Here is a 13,612-nt window from a genome sequence, read left to right as displayed (position 1 = left end):
CCGTCTGTCCTTAACAGGATGAAGCACTCTGGGCACCAGTCCCCCTCCAGAACCAGTGGAGCCTGTTATCGACTTGAGAGACTGTGGCTTTGCACTCCCCAGGATAAAGCAGTGGGCAAACCACCCACTATAGAGACTTGTGAGACTGTGGCTTTGCACTCCCCAGGATGGTACAGTGGGCAAACCACCCACTGAAAAGACTTGTGAGACTGTGGCTTTGCACTCCCCAGGATGGTACAGTGGGCAAACCACCCACTGAAAAGACTTGTGAGACTTGGCTTTGCACTCCCCAGGATACATCAATGGGCATGGAGCCCCCTCGTGGATCTGGCATGGTGCTGTCATCTGGCTGAGGTGCCCCCCTTCCCCCAGAGGTGCCTGTTGTATTTCGATCTGATGCCCCAGCAGTGTTCTCTCCGTTTTGCTCAGGTATCTAGTGTGGGCCTCGCCCATGCATTTTGGGACCAGTGGTCCACAGACATTGAATGGTGCATACCTGCACTACTAATCGTGATGTATATTTTGTAGAATGTGTATAGATATCTGTATATATTAGCTTACTGTATTTTTATACATTACAATGGTTGCACTCATTTCCTTTTGTCTATGCATTCTTCCAGGGGGGATGGGGGGTGTTACTGTTATGTTTGGATATGCATTGGTGTGTGTTGTAGTGGGTGAGGATCGGGGTGGGGTGGGGGTGTTGCGTGTGTGTGTCCCTGACTTTTGCCTCCCCCCTCCCCTATGTCGTAGGTGCAGTACTCACCATTGTCTTCGGCGCCGGCGTTGATGGTCATCGTACAGGAGCAGGAAGACTATCGCAGGGAGTATTTGGAGTTCCGGCTCCATGGTGCCCTTCTTCCTCGTGGAGTGTGTAGAGGTGAGCGTTTTCCCTTTGAAATGGCTGTTTCCGCTGTGTTTTTATCCACGGTGAATCCGCCCCGGAAAAGGTGGCGGATTGGTAGGTTGTGATACTGTGGGCGGTACTTTGTCTCCCGACTGTCTGTTGGCGGTGACCGCCGCGCTGCTTGTCTGTACCACCGTGGCGTTCGGAGTGTTAAAGTGGCTGTCTTTGTTGGCGGTTTCCGCCACGGTCATAATTCCCTTTTTTTTTCCACCGGCCTGTTTGCGGTCTTACCGCCACTTTAACACCGTCCGCCAGGGTTGTAATGACCTCCTCTATCTTTTTTTAAACATTGCACAGGTATCTGGTAACAGATGCAGTGGACCTGGCACTGCTAACTTGCAGATCTGCTATTTATAGCAGCAAACTTTAAGTTAGCATGAGTTACACCCTTCTCAAATTTTCTAACGGGGGACATGAAGCCTATTTCTGGAATGTGATTCATGATTTCCAATATTTATGTGCATGACCCATTCAGTGACAGACTCTCTCTCTGTCTATATAGAAATTACTTTATTTTTAATACCATTAGGAAAAACAAACAGTCTTCTCATCTTTTTTCTAACCGCCACCAGGAAATTGTTAGAACCTGCAGGTTTTTACTGAGCTCCACCTATGTTGAAGACAACATTCTTTGTGTTGAATAACAATTGAATTCCATCCGGCATGACACTAATCTATTTTGGCTTGGACCGCCCTGAATAGGGTGCCCATAGACCGTGCACATCTACACGCCTCTTTTACTGATAAGCCCTTTTTTGAAGGTGTCAACAATGCATGCATGCAAAGGACTGCTTGGGGGCAGATGGGAGCTGTAGTTCCTGTGTTACCACTAAAAAAAGGTGTAAAAACATGCAGGTATTTTACTGGATATAAGCACCAATTGCTGGCACGCAAGTGAAATACAGATGTCAACAACAGTTACTAATAAGAAAGAGAAGACAGCTTATGACTTAAGTGGAAAAAACACTTAGGCCCTCATTACAACATTGACGGGAAATGCCGCATACCGCCGTGCTGACGGAAGCCAACAATACCGTGACCGTGGCAGTATACCGCTAGGGGTATTATGACCCACACAGAGAAATCCGCCACTATACAGACACCCACACAAGTCCGCCAGCCCAAAGGTCAGTGATAAACTGGCGGTACAAAAACCCACACCGTCACACCAACAGAAATACGCCCACAGCATCATGACCCACGAATCACCGCGGCGGACATTCAACCGCGATAAACCATTGGCGGTACACACATAGGCGCTCATAATACACACACACCAACAAAACAGCACCACATTGGACAATTCAAACTACACACACCTGACACACATACACACACCACACCCATACACCCACAACACTATAAGGCACACACCCACATTACCCACAACCCCTTATAAAGAAAAAAAATATTGCCAACTGAGAGAGAGACAAGCCAGGAGCACCCACTGAATCTGAGCCACAGAACACCATCACCCATACACCGTCCACGCACCTCACAGCACACACCCTAACACAGCACCCCACACACTCTCACACATACCACTCACACTACACCCATGGCACCCCAAAGACACCCCAGGTTCTCTCAGGAGGAGCTAAGGGTCATGGTGGAGGAAATCATCCGGGTAGAGCCACAGCTATTCGGATCACAGGTGCAGCAGACATCCATTGCAAGGAAGATGGAGCTATGGCAGAGAGTCGTGGACAGGGTCAATGCTGTGGGACAGCACCCCAGAACAAGGGATGACATCAGGAAGAGGTGGAACGACCTACGGGGGAAGGTGCGTTCCGTGGTTGCAAGACACCAGGTAGCTGTACAGAGGACTGGCGGTGGACCCCCACCTCCTCCCCCACAACTAACAACATGGGTGGAGCAAGTCTTGGCGACCATGCATCCTAGGGGCCTCGCAGGAGTAGCAGGAGGACTGGACTCTGGTAAGTCAAATCTTTACCACTATATCCCCCACCCTACCTGCATGCCATCACAAATTCCTACCCCTACCCTCACCCCCATCACTCCTCTATCTCACATTTACCCCACTATCACAATCCAGCCATCCCAACACCAAGCCCTGCATGCAACACCAATGCATGGACACCCATCACAGACCTGCATGGATACCCATCACCACAGCATGCACACTAGTGACAATCACTTAGCCAACAAAATCAGAACTCACACAAGCCAAAGCTGCCTTGATAATAACAACCATAGAGGGAAACATATCCATGCACAATATGGCACAGGCAGATACAATAACACTGCAGTTACATCCCCACGGGACCCCCACTCAACATCACCAGAGAGGAGGTGCCACCAACATCCATTCCCCCCCCAGAAGAGGCCTACAGTGACAACAGCAGCTCTGCATGCCTGGATCACGATTACCAACCTGGCCCATCCGGGACCACTGGACAGTCGGTTACAGATGTTCCGCATCCTGGCGGTGGCCTATCAGGAGTGGATGGGTGCTTAATGGCATCACAGCAGCTACAAGGGGGTGAGTACAGATTCAGAATTATTACTTTGTGCGTGTTAAGGTTTTACCTGGGTGGGGGCTGTGGGCTGTGGGTGCCACTAGGCCAGGGCGAACTGGCAGGGTAGGTCCCTTGTTGGGCAGGCTCTGAAGCACTCCAACCCCAATAGTGTTAGTGGCCATCTACTACTGGCCAGGGTCCTGTTGGTTTCAGGTGTGCAGCTAATGGCGTTAGGCAAAGTACCCCATGGGCTGGTGACTAGTATTGTAACTGGTAGTGCATGGCCTAGTGCATAGGGCTGATCCCTGTGTGTTGTGTACACCAACGGCAGTGTTGTTGCTGGCATTGAACAAATGTATCCTCTGTCTCTCCCCCCTTTTTTGTTTTGTCACCCTGTCCTTGTGTGCATTAGCATCATCTGGCGGAGGAGCAGAGGCACCAGGTGATGGAGGGAGCTGCATCCCACATGGGCCTGGAGGCCGAATTCACCGACGGTGAGGGCACCAGTGGGACGGAGGGTGAAGGGAGCAACATGACGGAGACAGGAGGGGACACTACTGACAGCGACTCCTCCTCCGATGGAAGCTCCCTGGCTGTGGCGGACACCTCTGTGCCCACCCCAACAACAGGTACCGCCGCCACCCCCGTACCAGCACTGCCCTCCCAGCAGCCCCTCAGCATGTTTCCCGTGCCCGCTCACCCAGGAGGGCGGGCATCTCCTTTGCCTCAGGCACCTAAGGCCCTACTCCAGTCAGCCCTGCTGCTCTCAGTGAGGAGGCTATTGACCTCCTGAGATCCCTCACTGTTGGGCAGTCAACCATACTGAATGCCATCTAGGGTGTCGAAAGGTTGCAACAAACAAATGCATACCTGGAGGGCATTCACTCTGGCGTGGCAGCCCAACAGAGAGCATTCCCAGGCTCTGGCCTCCGCACTGATGGCAGCCATTGTCCCTGTCTCCAGCCTCCCCCCTCTAACTTCCTCTACCCAGTTCCAATCCCCTCAACCCCAACCTATCCCAAGCATACCTTCAGACCAGCAGTCACCCAAATCAACACACAGAAGTGGCTCAGGCAAACACAAGCACCACACTTCATCTCACAGGCACTCACACAATCACCATCCCCATGCAGACACACCAACATCTACTGCCTCCACTGTGTCCCCCTCCTCCTCCTCATCCACCTCCCTTGCAGTAGCGTCTCTACTCACACCTGCATGCACTACATCCTCATCCACTACCTCCATCACCAGCACGCCTATCACTACACGCCCCTCACTGGCAGTCACCACCCCCACATCCATGCACACATCTCCTGTGCCCTCTCCCACTGTGTCTGTGACCCCTCCTCCCAAAGTACACAAACGCATGCACACACCCACCCAACAGCCATCCACCTCACAACAGCATCCAGCTCATGCCCCTGCACCCAAACACAGCAGACTGACATCTCCTACAACCACTCCCTCTTCCTCCACTCCCAAAACTTCACCCTCTTCCTGCCCCAGTGTCCCTAAGAAGCTTTTCCTCGCCACCCTTGACCTCTTCCCTACCCCTCCCCCCGTCCTTCACCTCAGGCCTAGGTGTCCAGAACCGAGCCAAGCACCTCAGCCACCCAGTCCACGCCCACTGTGGTTTTAGCAGCTGTGAGAGGCACCCGTCAGCCCAGCCAGTGTGCCTCCAACACCTGCCAAGCCCAAGAAGGTTCCATCACCTGGCAAGGGCAAGAAGGGGACAGCAGCCAGCAAGGGGGAGGAGGCACAACCAGCCAGCAAGGCCAAGCCAAAGACTCCAGCTGGCAGAAGCAAGGAGGCACCACCATCTGCCAAGGGCAGGAAGGGGCACAGAACACCAGCCATGGCACTTCAGTCATCCGAGGCTGCAGGTGAGGGCCTGGAGCTACCACCACAACTGCCAGCACCGCCGCCAGCACCGCCACCTGCACCGTGGCCAGCACCATCACCTGCATCACCGCAAGAAGCACCACTGCCAGCAGCAGCTGCCTCAGTAGGCAGCCGTCTGAGGCTGCAGGTGAGGGCCTGGAGGCTACTACCACAGCCACCAGCACTGCCAACTGCACCGCCGCATGCAGCACCACTGCCAGCAGCAGCAACCCCAGTGGGAAGCCGTCCGAGGCTGCAGGTGAAGATCTGAATACCTGGAGGCTACCACCACCACTGACAGCACTGCCACCTGCAGCGCAACTGCGATTCACTGAGCAGCCATCACCGCCGGAGAGCAGTGTGTAGTGGTGACTACATGGGCTGCAGTGTGTCCTGGCCCCTGCAAAAGCTGTCGTTGTGACACCAAGGTGAGAGACTGTGAACTTGCACTCTAAAACATCTGCCTTGCACTCTAAAACATCTGAATCACAGGGCGCAAAGCCCCCTCCAAAACCACTGGAAGAAGGCATCCACTCAGCCCCTCCTTGCCAGGATGAAACACACTGGGCACAAGGCCCCCTCCAGATCCAGTGGAAGAAGGCATCCCCTCACTGCATCCTTGCCAGGATGAAGCACACTGGGCACAAGGCCCCCGCCAGAACCAGTGGAATAAGGCATCCACTCAACCCCTCCTTGCCAGGATGAAGCACACTGGACACAAGGCCCCCTCTAGAACCAGTGGAGGAAGGCATCCACTAGAGAGACTGTGGCTTTGCACTCCCCAGGAGCAAGCAGTGGGCAAACCACACACTTGAGACACTGTGGCCTTGCACTCCCCAGGACGGAGCAGGGGGCAAAGCCCCCACTTGAGAGACTGTGGTTTTCCACTCCCCAGGAGCAAGCAGTGGGCAGACCACCCACTAGATAGACTGTGGCTTTGCAATCCCCAGGAGCAGGTAGTGGGCAAACCACCCACTAGAGAGACTGTGGCTTTGCACTCCCCAGGAGCAAGCAGTGGGCAAACCACCCACTTGAGAGACTGTGGCCTTGCACTCCTCAGGACCGAGCAGTGGGCATGGAGCCCCCTCCAGCAGCAGTGGCATTGTACCATCTTTTGGCTGAGGTGCCGCCCATTCCCCGTCCCCCTGAGGTGCCTGTGTGTTTTCGACCTGATGCCCCTGCAGTGTTCTCTCCGTATTGAGGCAGGATTCAAGTGTGGGCTTGGCCTATGTGTTTTGGCCTAGTGGGCCGCAGACAATTTTTGAGTGGGCATTGTCCCGCATTTTGTGTATATTGTATATATTGTACATACTGTTTTTGCTTTATGACCGTATTTCTAAGTATTACTAATATTACACTCATTTGACTCCATTCCTTTTGTCCTTGCGTTATTCCTGAGGGTTACATGGTGTATATGTAGTGTTGTGGCATGTGTTTGTGTGTATGGTGCTGGGGTGGGGGTGTTCTGTGTGTGTGTGTGTCACTCTCTTTTTCCTCCCCCACACCCTGCTGTGCTAGGTGCAGTACTCACCGTGGTCGTTGTCGCCGGCGTTTATGCTCCTGGTAAATGAGAAGATACACCAGCATGGGAAAACCTGCAACTCGGGCTCCATGGTGTCCTGGTTCTTCCTTGAGTGTCGAGAGGTGAGTGGTTTCCCTTCAGAGTGCTGTTTCCGCCGTGCTTTTGATGCCGTTGGTACCGCCCCGGAAAAGCTGGTGGATGGGTGGGTTGCAATGCTGTGGGCAGTACATTGTCTTCCGCCTGGCTATTGGTGGTTACCGCCGCAGTGTTTGTTGCTACCGCTGTGGCGGTCAGAGTGTTAAAGTGGCTGGATGTGTTGGAGGTTTCCGCCGTAGTCATGATTCCAGTTTTTTTATCGCCGGCCTGTTGGCGGTGTTACCGCCGCTTTAACACCGACCGCCATGGTTGTAATGAGGGCCTTAATCACAGAAAATGAATCAGAATGTTATTGTGTCTGAAACAATGGACCAATGTGAAGCCACTTTGACTGACGCAACAGGAGTACAGCAGATCGAAAGAGATTCACACTCAATGGGATGCAGTAGGGGCAAGGCGTTGCAAGCAACAAGCATAGAAGCTTCCGTTACTGGGCTACAGCTTTCTGTACTGTTAAATAAGAGCGTATACCAGTGACCCCCATAGGTGGGCGAGATCTGTAATTTTCCTCTCAGCCCGGATTCCTCAAGGGGTGTACTTTTACCCGTGAAACAGTGCATGAAATGGACATATAGAAGTGCGGGTACTCATTGTACCAGTGTTGGCACATCAGACCTTAATAAGTAAACTTACAAGGGGGCGCAAATAGGTCGATGAACCTTTTGACTCGCATTTAGGATGTTTCCACTGTATATCCCGCACATGCAGATCAATAATTAATAACCAATCAATAACATCAATAATCAATGATAATCAATAGCATTAGTAATCAATAGAAGTCAATAATTATCACACACCATGACTGAAATGTTATGAATAACTACACCTTAGGGTAAAAGTTAGAATATTTATTTCCCTATTTTAGCAATGCTAATTTCACGTAAAATAATCTCAAAATCAAATGATAAACATACAGAAACAACCCTGACTGACCGAATCTGCGAAAGAAACACAACCTAATCAAAGCTTAGACAATTACACATTCTAAGGTTACGGTGCAAAGTAATAACAAGAACAACTGCGCAAACTATATTACGTATATTTAGATTCGGCAAAGAAAGACATCAAAGGTTACTCCATACAGCGGACTTCATTGGTGAGGATCCTTAACTAACACCAGATTAGCATCAGTATGTTGGGCTTCATGCAAAACAATTTAGTCAACCCAAATTTGTGAAAACATCTAGCTATGGCTCTATCAAAATAGCGCTGTTGGTACCTAGAAAGAAAAAGCAAATAGGCATAGCAAACAATCTCATCAGTAAATATACATATCCTCAGTTTGGATCAGCAAGCTGTGACAGTCTTCGTCATCAGAACATCAGTCTGGTCAGCAAGGCATCAGGATTCAGCATCAAGGTTCAGAATATGCAAAGTCTTTAAGCACATCTTCTCAGGACAGAAGATGGCCAAGAATGAGCACGTCTTCTCTCTGTGCAGTCTGGCTAAGTCAGATTTCCTACACTACTTCCCAAGCCCCTATTGGTCAAGGCATCACATGTTCACACTTTGTCCAAAAAAACTAAAACTTCAAATCTGCTCTTTCCACTAGTACACAGTTCACATGTCGCTGATTGGCTTCTTTCATAATGTCCTCATCATCCGGCTTGTCAGGTAACAATATTGTTGCAGCTGATAATCTAGACAGTGCCTCTATTTTTTTTCTCCTGAGAAAGTCAGTCTTACATACATTACACTTACAATGTTACATTCAACAATAACACCATCTTCTAGCAAACGGTTCTCCTGAGAAAGACTTTAGTCAGGAGCACATTAGGTCAGCACAATGGAAAATCACAAATTCATTCTCTAAGCAAACATTTTTTTAAACGTCTAAGAATACAACTTGACATGAGGCTGTGCAACTTGGCCAAGACCTCTGCTAAATTAAGGCCTACGAGCAATAAAGCGAAGACATAATACATAACCCTTAATATGACATATTACTACATTAATCAAACATATGCTCATCATTTCATATTAATAAGCCATTAATAAGTACACTTTGTGAACATTGGCGGTCACTCACGTGGACACATTTTCAAATGTGTGCATTAATTTTCTCTATATTAATACATTTTCTACACAAATCCATTACTCAGAATACATGAATATTAATTAATATTTCTATTAAAATACCGGCTCTAACACCAAAATACCTATTTGCTGCTGAGAAGTGCGGTGCTCTCCCATTAAAATTATTGGAACTGATGCTTAGAAATACCGGTGCTATCGCTCCCAAATTAAAAAGATGCAGGTATTGAGTACCTGACTGTACCTACACATGTAAAACATTGCAGTAAACCTATCCAAATGTGTAGCAAAGCGGGTTTTCAGGACATGAAAACATTCTCCTGAAGTAAGGAAGGTTACTAGCAGTTCTTGGAATGCTAGTTACTTTAAAGCTTATACTTGCCAATGAAGTGAAAGGGTACTCTCCCATCAAAATGAATTTTTCACGTTCTTTATTTAGGAGAACGTCGCTAAACAGTCTTGGTCAGTTCTATATTTTCTTTTCAATTTTATGACAGATTTGACATTCCCCACCCAAATTTAAAAAAGGGGAACATTAATTAGCTTTTGATAACGGCCCCTGATTATTGGTAGTTTGTGACCTGGATGTCCCTGAATTATTTCCTGTTTCCTATGTTCACAAAAAGAAGTGTCTCGTTCTCTTTTCTGTCAGAAGATGTATATTTAAGACATTTTCTTTTTGACTTTATATGGCACAACATTTTTAGACGAATTATTGTAATGCTAGTGGTTAGGCGTTTGAGCCCATGACAGGCCAACGATCCCTTGTTTCAGGAATAGATCATCAGACCACTGCGATCTGAAGATTTGTTATAACTATAGATTACCGCAGTGGTCTCGGCCTCTCATGATATATCTTAACCAGACGTCAATTGATAATGCATGAATGTAATACACTTGCGCAGTAAACAAAACGAATGGAGCCAAACTGGTCAGCATATGGGTCAGGGCACAGTGTACAATTCCTGCTGGATGGATTGATGTAGCAGGTGATGAAAGTTTCAAGAAAATTGGAAAGGTTGTTTATTGTGAAGTGTGGGTCAGCTTTGGGTGAGGAGTTTTTCTTTAAAGAAAACTTTTACTTTTCTTGTACTCCTATTTTTGTTTCTGGAGCAACTGCTAGAGATAATTCCGCAAATTTTATCTATTTACCTGCTCAGAGTTTAGAATGATTGGCTGTGGCTATATTTATGTTATCAGCATTTGTGTACAGTGTTTCTACCATGTTTATGGTATTGCTTGACAGAGCAGCTGTTACTGGACAATTATGTGAATATCACTAGAGGGGGGTTTAGGCTCCGCCCATATTTTGGGAGCTAGAAATACATGTTTTGATTGTTGCAGCAGCACAGATGGGAGGAGGGCACATTCCACATGTTTGAGGGTTTATCATTAACTGCAGTCTGTGCATGAATAGTCTCGAGCGCCTCGCTTGGGCATTACGAATTTGAGCCAGGATACTTGAGACTGTGCGTGAAGCGGACTCTGGGTGGTGAAGTGAGTTTCCCTACGGCACCGCAAAGAATGTCACACCTGTGGATCCCACTGGTATGTATTGTATTTATGTAAATTGCTGTATCTCGAGGTGCTAAAATGGTTAAAATGCTACCCATATTTGCTGTCAACTAAGAGTACTAATGCAAAATAAATAAGTTTAAAAAATATTTTTTTTTTAAATGTGTAACCTAGTTGAAAGTACTGTGGAGATTCTATGGCTGACTGGATGAAGGGTGTAGAGTGGAAGAGAGGAGATGTGGCATTAGGGCCACAGTTGCCGACCTTACAACTGAGGAACCAGGGTCCTATGTACAAAGCTTTTAAGGGTCGCATATGGCCCGATTTGCAGAATTGGAATATTTGCAACTGCAAAAAAAACATTTTAATGTACCTAAGACAAACAGCGGTTCAGTAACTTGTTACTGAATAGCAGTTTGGGTTTGCTAGTCTGTATTTGGAAGGGGTGTGTTTAAGGTGTCCTTTCCAAATACTGATTCACGGTGTTATGTATTAATGTTTTGTGACTGAATTATGGTCGCAAAACTTGACATTTTTACTGATTACTGAAAGTTAGTAGTAACTATTCACAAATGGGAAGGGGTCCCCATGGAACCCCTTCCTCTTTGAGAATTTTAGAAAACGTTTTTTTTAATAGCAGGCAGTGGTCCCATGGACTACTGCTACTCCTGCAAACACGGATCTTAAACGTTTAGTTTTTTTTTTTTCAACAATTCCTGATTTCCTTTAAGGAAAGCAGGTTGCGTTTCAAAGAAAACAAGTTTGCTGTATTAAAAAGCAATCATAGACATAACAGCGTGCTGACTCCAGAAGGCCATCATCCCTGTGATTGCTGTGATTTGTAGAGGGTCACCAACTGCATCCTACCTCATTAATTGTAATTGAATTTATATAGTGCTTGTAGGAAAGTACCATCTTTCTTGGCATGTTACCCCCATTTTTCACATGTATGTCAGTATGTTTTTGCCTGTCTCACTGGGATCCTGCTAGTCAGGACCCCAGTGCTCATAATCTATGGCCTAATGTGTATGTCTGTGTAGTGCCTAACTGTGTCACTGAGGCTCTGCTAACCAGAACCTCAGTGCTTATGCTCTCTCTGCTTTTAAATTTGTCACTATAGGCCAGTGACTTCATTTACCGGTTTCAATTGGCATTCTTAACTCCCCTTATACGTCCCTAGTATATGGAACCTAGGTACCCAGGGCATTGGGGTTCCAGGAGATCCATATGGTCTGCAGCATTTCCTTTGCCACCCATAAGGAGCTCAGACAAACCCTTACAAAGGACTGCCATTGCAGCCTGCGTGAAATAGTGCACACACTATTTCACAGCCATTTTCACTGCACTTAAGTAACTAATAAGTCACCTATAAGTCTAACCTTCACTTGCTGAAGGTTAGGTGCAAATTTACTAAGTGCGAGGGCACCCTTGCACTAGCAAAGGTGCCCCCACATAGTTCAGGGCCATTTCCCTGGACTTTGTGAGTGCGGGGACACCATTACACACGTGCACTACATATAGGTCAATATCTATATGTAGCTTCACAATGGTAACTCCGAATATGGGCATGTAACATGTCTAAGATCATGGAATTGTCCCCCCATTCCAAACCTGGTATTGAGGAGCCAATTCCATGCATCGTGGGGACTCCACCATGGACCCCCAGTACTGCCAAAGCAGCTCTCCAAGACTTGCACTGCAGCTACAGCTGCTGCCACCTCACAGACAGGGTTCTGCCCTCTAGGGGTCTGAGGAGCCCAGTCCCAAGAATCAATTAATCAATCAATCAAAAAATGTATAGAGCGCACTACTCACCCGTGACGGTCTCAAGGCGCTAGGGGGGGTTAAGGGGGAGGCAGGTAGGGTCACTGTTCAAACAACCATGTCTTGAGATTCTTTCTGAAGAGCAGGAGGTCTTTGGTTTTGCGTAGGGTGGGGGGGAGGGAGTTCCAGGTTTTGGGGGCGAGGTAGGAGAAGGACCTGCCTCCTGTGGTGGTGCGTTGGATGCGGGGGACTGTGGCTAGGGTGAGGTCGGCTGATCAGAGGTTACGGGTGGGAGTGTGGAAGTTCACTCTGTCGTTGAGGTAGGTTGGGACGGTGTTGTGGAGGGATTTGTGTGCGTGTATGAGGATCTTGAATGTGATTCTCTTGTCTATGGGAAACCAGTGAAGGGATTTGAGATGTGGTGAGATTCGTTCGGGCGGGGGAGGCCAAGGACGAGGCGTGCGGCTGTGTTCTGGATTCTCTGGAGTCTGTATTTGAGTTTGAGTGTGGTGCCGGCATAGAGGGCATTACCGTAGTCTAGTCTGCTGCTGATGAGTGCATGAGTGACTGTCTCCCTGGTCTCTCAGGGAATCAATTTGAAGGATTTTTTTAGAGTGCGGAGTGTGTGAAAGCAGGAGGTGGTTAGAGTATTGATTTCCTGTGTCATGGAGAGGGAGGGGTCCAGGGTGATGCTGAGGTTGCGTGCGTGGTTTGCGGGGGTGGGTGTGGGGCCTAGGGCGGTGGGCCACCAGGAGTCGTCCCATATGGTTTTGTTGGGGCCGAAAATGATGATCTCGGTTTTGTTGGAGTTAAGCTTGAGGTGGTTGGCGGTGTCGAGGAGAGCAGCATGTAGGTTGGTTTTGGCGGTGGTGGGGTTGCTGGTGAGGGAGAGGATGAGTTGGGTGTCATCTGCGTAGGAGAGGATAGTGATTCCGTGTGATCGGAGGATGTTGGCTAGGGGGATCATGTAAATGTTGAAGAGTGTGGGGCTGCGGGAGGACCCTTGGGGGACTCCTCAGATGATCTTGGTAGCAGTGGAGTGGAAAGGAGGAAGGCGGACTCTCTGGGTCCAGTCAGTGAGGAAGGAGGCGAGCCAGTCTAAGGCTTTATGGCGAATTCCTATGTTGTGGAGGCGTGTGCGGAGTGTGTAGTGGCAGACAGTGTTAAAGGCTGCGGAGAGGTCTAGGAGGATGAGTGCGACGGTCTCGCCTTTGTCGCCTTTGGTCCTGATGTCGTCAGTGCATGCGATGAGGGTGGTTTCCGTGCTGTGGTTCTTGCGGAACCCAGATTGTGAGGGGTCAAGAGTGTTGTTTTCTTTGAGGAAGTGGGATAGGTGGGCGTTGACTAGTT

This window comes from Pleurodeles waltl, chromosome 4_2 (genome assembly GCF_031143425.1).
Source record: "Pleurodeles waltl isolate 20211129_DDA chromosome 4_2, aPleWal1.hap1.20221129, whole genome shotgun sequence".
Classification (NCBI taxonomy): domain Eukaryota; kingdom Metazoa; phylum Chordata; class Amphibia; order Caudata; family Salamandridae; genus Pleurodeles; species Pleurodeles waltl.
This window is presented reverse-complemented; position numbering follows the sequence as displayed.